The sequence below is a fragment of the Electrophorus electricus genome, chromosome 15, assembly GCF_041902795.1.
Source record: "Electrophorus electricus isolate QZ-2024a chromosome 15, ASM4190279v1, whole genome shotgun sequence".
NCBI classification, from domain to species: Eukaryota; Metazoa; Chordata; class Actinopteri; order Gymnotiformes; family Gymnotidae; genus Electrophorus; species Electrophorus electricus.
In genome coordinates, this window is record NC_137511.1 from 21,534,717 (window position 1) to 21,544,115 (window position 9,399).

The 9,399-nt window shown below is 38.6% G+C and overlaps 1 non-coding gene across 1 annotated transcript; it reads right to left on the minus strand.

Moving 5' to 3' along the window:
- Positions 1–4,116: 4,116 nt before the first annotated feature.
- On the minus strand, positions 4,117–4,198 carry trnas-uga (transfer RNA serine (anticodon UGA)). The gene has a single exon. It is a non-coding gene; the product is annotated as a tRNA-Ser (tRNA).
- Between the last annotated feature and the right edge of the window lie 5,201 nt (positions 4,199–9,399).

The following is a 9,399-nucleotide window of genomic DNA, read 5'->3' on the forward strand; positions in this document are numbered from 1 at the left end:
AGCTATTTTCACATGCCAGTATATAATAATAACATATAAACACCCCTTTCCAGATCACTAGAGCAGGCTGGTCTATCATTTTCTATATCTCTGATTTACAACATCATCTTCATTATCTATATACCTAAAACACATGATCTATAATTCTATATGTCCTAATGAGCCAAACTTACAGACCTTGAAATGTTCTAAACCTCCTGGGTGGCTTACATTGCTTTTACAAGTCTCTCATACAAAGGGACCTGAGTTTGTGTCCATCACTAAGTGAACCTAATGGTACACCAAACTTTGAATCCTACATTTAGGTATGTATCAACAATCTAAATTTGTCTCTATGCAAAACTGGAGGTTTCGGTGAAGAACCCTAACCCTAACCCTGTTTGCCATACCAGCTAGCTAGACCATCATAAAAATGTCTTGGAAAAGTCCTCAAAAATGATCGCTAGTGGGAAGCCTGTCTTTGTTAAGTACATGACAAATAAACTGACTGAGCAGAGTACTTTATGCTGGCTAACATATAATAAAAACCCTACTGCAGACCATTTAAGTTGTTATATAATATATATTGTTATATAATATGTTATATAATATTATATATATATATATATAAGTTGTTGAATGAACTATATCACTGTCTGTTGTGAACTAGTGACAGGTCCTGTGTCGGGTCCTGGTTAAAGGAGTGTTACCAACTGCTTTCAAACCACACTCGAAAAAAGTGGAACAGCAAAGAAAAAATTATATAGAAAACTAAAATCAGCAGTGTTATGCCACTAGTGTTATGGAAAACAATGATAATACTTTAGTGTTATGGAAAACTGAGTGAAGTGAACGATGGATATGACCTGTACAGATCAGTCATGACCAAGCGGAGGCACTCTGTGGCACCTGCTTCACCAGCCCAGAAAAACATCAACAAAGACACCAAACTGCTCCAGGACATCAAGCTGGCAGAGTGGAGAAACTTCATGTCTGGTTTCACAGCACTTCACTGGGATGCTAAACAAGGAAACAGCGAAATGATGCGCAAGATCCTTTTTCTTTCACAGCAAGGTAGGCCAGGGGTTGATGTAAACACCAAGAGCTACGAGGGCTACACCCCACTACACATCGCTGCTATTCACAGGCCCGAATCAGTCCTGAGTGTTCTGGTGCGTGATTATGGTGCCAACTGCAACATACGTGACAACAGTGGCAAAAAGCCCTATCACTACCTACACAAGGACACCTCACCCAAGGTGAGAGAGATGCTCGGAGACCCTCACGCTGGGAATTACAAGCCCTCAAGCCATGAGCATCACTTTTCTGATCTGCCCAAAAGGTTCAGCACTTTGAGTAAACTATTTCAGTCCAAGCACTGAAACACACTCAGATGCAGACCAAGATTCCACTCAGCCTTGCAGCAGATAGACTATACATTCAGCATAGACTATACATTCATTTCCAGAATGTTCCCCTACAATTAATGAACTTCCCCATTGAAATAGCATATTCTCAAACAGACATTTTCTCTAACTTGTCTTTCACTCTGATTTTGATTCTGTGACAAGAACCTTAAGATGTGAATTAACTAATTTGCACATGTGTATGTGTATTCAAGAGCATGAGTGTGTGTATATAGAGTAAGGAATAGACATTTAAGAGGATTTTTCCATCCCATTACTCCAAATTTCTACAGTAGAAATGACTGCAAATCACATCATGGGTAGAAGAGTACGTGAACTTCCAGAATCTACTGAAGTGATCTGATAACAATTTGATTTGTGTATTTTATAAAGCTTCAAGTAGTGATAAATATTGAACCAAGTAGACATTTAAGAGTATTTTACCATCCTACTACCTTTTCAGAAGTGCACAATTTTCTTTCATGCACAGTGGATCTGCAAGAATTATGCTGAAAATAAGATCTAACCCAGTTTGCAATTTTCCTATACTCATGATGTTGGCCACATAAAGAACTGAGCTCTGACCCACAAGAAAAAGTGAATGATGCCCAAATCTGGCCAATAATCTGAACAAATCTGTATCATAACACAGTCAAACTTCCAAAAGGAGTGAGCCAAGTGCAAATGAACCTTTCTGTGCCTCACACAGCAATGTAGTCTAGGTGACACACAGGTATATGCCGTATTTTGCATTTGTACAAGAATTTGAAAAGAAATACACCGACATTGTAAAAAGCACACTGACAATGTTAAAAGAGGAGAATGAAGACTGGGTCAACATCACCAGAATATGTTTAAAAACCTTTTTGTTGCAGTTAAACTGATCCAGAATATTTCAAAACCTGTGAAGGAGTAAATCTCAGTCAGTATCTTTAAATAAACATCTGCCAGTCGTCATTAATGTAGATTAGATTAGATTTTTCTACATAGATGAATAAATACAATAGCACAATGACTTGAAGGGTAGTACTTGGTAACTGTCCATCTTGAATTTGGATTGTATTTATTCATTTGTGACTTGTCTCGGGACTTGAGTGTAAAGTCTTGAGATGTACTTGTTACATTCACATTGTAACAGTGGCGACATTATCTCTAAGCAGACATGACAAAACATGCATACCATCAAGGCCAAGACTGAAGAGCATGGAAAGATTTTGTCAATTTCATAAACTACATCAAATGCTTTGCTGGTGTCAAATATTGTAACGACATTAAATATGGTGACTTGACAATTACGTGAAGGGTAGTGCTTGATAACTGTCCATCTTGACTTTGGATTGTACATTTTCTCTCTTGACTTGTCTCGGGACTACAGTGTCAATTCTTGAGATGTATTTGTTACATTTACATTTACATTTACGGCATTTAGCAGACACTCTTATCCAGTGCAACTTACAAAAGTGCTTTGTCATTTACTCATAGAATACACCCTAGCCATTACAGTAGGTTAGAGTTCAATATACCAATGATCTAGAATACTGTAGAAATAGAGGGATCACTGCTGTTGCCAAGAAGTACAAAATGCATAAGGTCTATCTTAAACAATGATAAGTACAATAAACAATAAGTACTAAAGTTTGTTAGACAACATCAGAATAATAAATAATACCCTAAAATAAGTGCTAATTTACTTAGTCAATATAGGAGCAGGGTCATTTGTCATTTAAATATTCCATGAATAGATGGGTCTTTAGTCTGTGGTTGAAGACTTCAAGGAACTCTGCTGTCAGGACAGCAAGTGGAAGTTCATTTCACCATCTGTGAGCCAGGACAGAAAAGAGTCTCAATGCTCGTCTTCCATGAGACTTGGAGCATGGAATTTCAAGCCGAGCCATACTTGAGGTTTGAAGCACTTGAGGTACGAATCGGGCTTTGACAAATTGACTCCCTGTATCAAAGGGCTGGCCCATTTTTGGCTTTGTAGGTGAGCATCAAGATTTTAAATCTGATGTGTGCAGCTACTGGAAGCAAACGAAGGGAGCGCAGCAGCAGGGTAATGTGTGAACTTTGGAAGAATGAAGACGAGTCATGCTGCTGCTACTACTGCTGTTACTTGCAAGTACATCATCTTGTTAGTGACTTTTGGTGGGTGGGCACTGGAGTAAACAGTGTAATAAATAAAGTGTTATAGTTAAAGAGAAAAGATGGTGCTGTCCCTGGAATGCTGGTACAAGAAAAGCATAGGCAAACACCACTGCAATTTGCATGTGAGAAATAGTCTTCCAGAATTTTCACTGAGCTAAGATGAATGTCCAATAGTTGAAGAGTTTTTACATGCCCTTGACATCACGGAGGTAAGAAGGATGTGCTTTCTCCACTACATGAAACAAGACACTGCTATGTGGCAGGTAGATCGTTCAGGAAAGGGTCTGGGAGTGCAAGCTCTCCACACTGGTGGCATGATGTCTCTGCAGAAATCACTTCAAATAAGCAACTAAATTCTCTATTCTGCAAGAGAGCACATTGGAGCTTGACACTAACACATTAATCCCTGGGTCATCACAACTTATCGACAAAGCAGCTATTTCTGCTTCAATTCCTAGGACTCCTACAGTTTCACTGGCACAAAGTTGCAAACGGAATGGCAAGCATGTGCAAAAGGAGAACTACATGACACTGTGAATTTATTCTTCCAGCAAAGCCATCAGGAGAGAAACATCTGATTCCATCACGCTGCAAGCAGGAGTCAAACCTGCGCGGGGAACCCCCATTGGATTTCAAGTCCAACGCCTTAACCTCTCGGCCATCGCAGGTGTTATATGCTTTGGGCACTTTGGGGTTAAGTCTTAGGACTTCTTCAAGCTCAATTATGAGTGCCCATATATCATTGACTCAGGACTGCAAATGGCCTGAGATGCAAATTCAAAGACAGTAATCTCCCGAATGGTCTACTCATTATTTTAGCAAACTAATGTCAATTCCAGGTGAACAGGTGCCCAAAAGCTTATCAGAGTATTAGACTGATCCGCTACTTAAAACACTACCGTGGCCTCCAAGGTTTCCCACGTGAAGACGTGGGATGGCTCAAGGTGGCTAAGCATTTTTGCATGAACACTCTTTTTGTTTTTAAAAAATCACACCTAGCTGATGAAGGTGTCATGTAAAGCATTCACTGGAATGTACATGTGAGCAGAAATCTAAGTCAACAAAGTTGAAAATTGCACATTGGAAATAGAGTAGTGCAGGATATCGCTTGACCTAAGTTCAATGTTGACTAGACATTGCAGCTCAGTACATTAATTTGCAATAGAATAATCAGACATATTGCAAACAGAGTCAAAGCCAAATTTGATAAAAGTGCTGCATATGACATAACTCATAGTTTAGACCATTCTCGTGTTTATCACACAGGGATAGCCAAAATGCTTTGAATATTTTGCATTTTTACAAGAATTCAAAAAGAAATACAAATCATAAGCCAGCACACCGGCATTGTTAAAAGAGGAAAATGAAGACTGGGTCAACATCACCAGAATTTGTTTAAAAAACTTTCTGTTGTAGGCACATTGATCCAAAATACTTCAAAACCTGTGGGATGCGTACATCTCAGTCAGTTTCTTTTAACACACATGCATCTGTCCTTGTTAGTATAGTAAATAGTATCTCTGCCTCTCAGGCAGAAATTCTTGGGTTGATTCCCCGACAGGGAGTCTTCCTATTCTTAGTGCACTGCAGACAAACTGGTGACTTGGCACCATTTTTAGGAATGATAACATCGAATCCTACACCCACAGTTGCTCTTGATTTTTCTACATAGATGAATCAAGACACTAGCACATTGTGGATCAATAATTTGGTAAAGCACCTGGGAGAGAATTTGGTGCCCAGTGGCGACATTATCTCTAAGCAGACATGACAAAACATGCATACCATCAAGGCCAAGACTGAAGAGCATGAAAAGATTTTGTCAATTTCATAAACTACATCAAATGCTTTGCTGGTGTCAAATATTGTAACGACATTAAACATGGTGACTTGACAATTACGTGAAGGGTAGTGCTTGGTAACTGTCCATCTTGACTTTGGATTATACATTTTCACTCTTGACTTGTCTCGGGACTACAGTTTCAAGTCTTGAGATGTATTTGTTACATTTACAATTTATATTTAAGGCATTTAGCAGACACTTTTATCCAGTGTGACTTACAAAAGGGTTTTATCATTTACTCATAGAATACACCCTAGCCATTACAGTAGGTTAGAGTCCAATATCCCAATGATCTAGAATACTGTAGAAATAAAAGGATCACTGCTGTTACCTAGAAGTACAAAATGCATAAGGACTAAAGTTTGTTAGACAACATCAGTGTAATAAATAATACCCTACAATAAGTGTTAATTTAGTTATTCAATATAGGAGCAGGGTCATTTGTCAGATTCCATGAATAGATGGGTCTTTAGTCTGTGTTTGAAGACTGCAAGGAACTCTGCTGTCAGGACAGCAAGTGGAAGTTCATTTCACCATCTGTGAGTCTAAATGCTTGTCTTCCATGAGACTTAGAGCATGGAATTTCAAGCCGAGCCATTCTTGAGGTTCAAGGCCCTTGAGGTATGAATCGGGCTTTGACCACTGACTCAATATATCAAGGGCCTGGCCCATTTTTGGCTTTGTAGGGGAGCATCAAGATTTTAAATCTGATGTGTGCAGCTACTGGAAGCAAACGAAGGGAGCGCAGCAGCAGGGTAACACGTGTGAACTTTGGAAGATTGAAGACGAGTCATGCTGCTGCTACTACTGCTGTTACTTGCAAGTACATCATCTTGTTGGTGACTTGTGGTGGGTGGGCACTGGAGTGAACAGTGTAATAGCTAAAGTGTTATAGTTATAGTTAAAGAGAAAAGATGGTGCTGTCCCTGGAATGCTGGTACACGACATGGAAGAGAAGTTTTTACATGCCCTTGACATCACGCAGGTAAGAAGGATGTGCTTTCTCCACTACATGAAACAAGACACTGCTATGTGGCAGGTAGATCGTTCAGGAAAGGGTCTGGGAGTGCAAGCTTTCCCCACTGGAGAATTGGTGCTGTATACCAAGTTCAATTGTCATCTTGGAGAACAGGTGTAACATAAAGTTCATGCCTTGGTCAGATTGTATAACTTTGGGCAATCCAAAGGTAGTGCAGAATTTAATAACAGCTCTTCGATTTTAGGGATCGAAGGGGAATAGCCTTAGGGTACGTGGTGGCAGCACACATTATAGTCAATAGGTAGCAATGACAAGAACGGGTCTTTGGCAAAGGGCCCACACAATCAACCAACACCTTTTCAAAGGGCTCACCAACTGCTGGAATGGGGCACAGAGGAACAGACGGAATGACCTGATTTGGTTTTCACTGCATGTAAGGCATGAACGGCAGTGTCCAACATCACTTCTAATCGATGGCCAAACGAAATGTTGTAGAATTTGTTGTTTTGTCTTTTTTCTGATACCTAGGTGTCCAGACAGGGGATGGTCATGTGCTAGTGATAATATGTGTATTTGGTATGATGCTGGAACAACTACCTGGGCTACAGAGTTCCACTCCTCATCAGAGTCAGATTGACTCCATATCCTGAATACAACACCACCTCAAATGAAATACATGCGCCAATAACCTATCGGTTTGTTTTGTCACGATTCTTATTTTCTAGTACACATCCATAGGTCAAATATATTTATCAGTTACTAAAATTTAATCTGTGTATTGGAATACTTTTAAAATATACATCAGTAAGGTAATATACATGAACCCATGTTTTCTGATTGTTTTTGGATAACAGAAAAATGGCTTGTCACGTCTATCTGTTACAGAAACAAATTTTTTAGACAATTCTAATAGCCATTATTGTGGAAAAACCTCGTCAGCCAGGATGATTTTGCATGTAGCTGTTTAATACAATCATATAGTGTAGTTGTTTGTTTGATTATAAAGGATGATCTCATAATAATCTTATCTACATATTCTTATACATTTACATAGTAGCATTCACTCATATACTCAAATTCCATATGCTACATAGAAAAAGTCCACCTCATCCATTTTAGTTTTTACCTGATCAATAATCCAAAAAAACATATAAATAACAGCACCCTCTAGCGATGAACCTCAATTATTTTAAGATAAATATAAAGTATAGCTAGGATAAGTCAGCGCTATCTTGCAGCTAGAACAAAATATTCTCAGATTAGTTTATGCGTCATGGAACGTGGCTGAATTAAAAATGAAACACAATTAAGTCAAATTAAATTGACCCACCTGCAACAAGTTCAGCAACCACATTTAATTTCACTGAATGGTCAGCTAGCCAGCCTATACAAAACAGGTTATTGTTAGAAATTCTGCATGTGTGATTCACTTAGCTTTACATCTCAGATTGCTTATAATGATATACTAATGTATCCACATTAGAAATAATTGGTGAAATCCACCACAAAAGATGAGACTCAACATAATAAATAATGAGACAAACCTTGGGATATGACGTGGATATGAACCTACCCAAAGCAGCTATGTCTCGCTCTGCTCTATATAAGGGGCTGGAGACTTTCTGACCAGCAGGTTGCGCTGAACCCATTTTGCAGGCATTTCACAACTTTATCATTTTCAACACTGTGACATTGTTTTAGGTAATCTGTGTTCTACATATTCAAAAGAAGCACACTAGGAAGTAAGAATGGCTTCTTCTTTGGTGAAAATCTCCTTGTTAAAGAACCTTTTTTTTTCTAGTGCATTGTTGTATGTTTAAATTTGGTTAACATTTGTTCAGGGTTGCATGATTTGTAATTTTTTTTTACTGTTTGGAATGCCCAAGGTTTATAATATTACAAGTGGGACTATTCTCTACAAACCTATGCGATATCAGATCAAAGTTATTGGAATGTGTGATTTTGTGCTGTTTGTTATCTATGTCAATGTTTACAGTAGCGATTTTCTTTGTTCAATCCTTTTTTAGGTGGTATAACTGGAAGCATCTAACGACTGCGGTGACCCAAAGAGCTATTTAAAGGGCTGGTGCGCAGGCTCCATCAGTGATTTTTAATCATTGCTGCACATACATTGTCGGTTTTCTAAAAAGTTAATTTTGCCATGTCATTGCCAATGTGTTTTTCACAGGCTAAGAACGTCAGTGAGCTCTCTCTGACCAAGGTCTAGTTTATAGCCAGCGAGTTTGGTGGAGTTATGTTAAAGGGTTGGCATGCAGGCTTCCTGAGTGGTTTTTAAAAAGTGTGTTTTGCTGAATCATTGGCAACACATGGAATGCTCCATCTGGTCACGGCCAATATTATAGCCAGCAAGATTGTTGTTGCGACCTGAAAGTATTAGTGTGTAAGATTTAGGATTTTTTTTTTCACAGGCTATTTAAAATATGCTGTCAATGCAGTGGCTATGCTGTATCGTTCACATTAGATTAGACTTGCAACTAGACTTTGTAGGGTGGAAGAACTACGGGACCAGAACTGGGTTGTGCTTCCGTACCCATTACCGACACATTTTTTAGTACCATTTGTGCGAAGTAGTAAAGTCAGCTGTGGTGGAACAACAAATATACTGTGGTCAAATATACTGGTGGTCAAATATACTGAAAATGGGATGAAAATCCCAATTCAAATATATGTCATTTGGTGTGTCAAATATACATCAATGGGGATGAAAATCCCACTTCAAGTATGTTTCAGTGGTGTATCAAATATATTGCAAATGGGATGGAAATCCCAATTCAAGTATGTTTCAGTGGTGTGTCAAAATACCAATTCAAATATGTCATTTAGTGTATCAAATATACTGCAAATGGGATGAAAATCCCAATTCAGGTATATGTCATTGAGTGTGTCAAATATACTGCAAATGGCATGAAAATCCCAATGCAAGTATGTCATTTAGTGTGTCAAATATATTGCAAATGGGATGAAAATCCCACTTCAAGTATGTTTCAGTGGTGTGTCAAATATATTGCAAATGGAATGAAAATCTC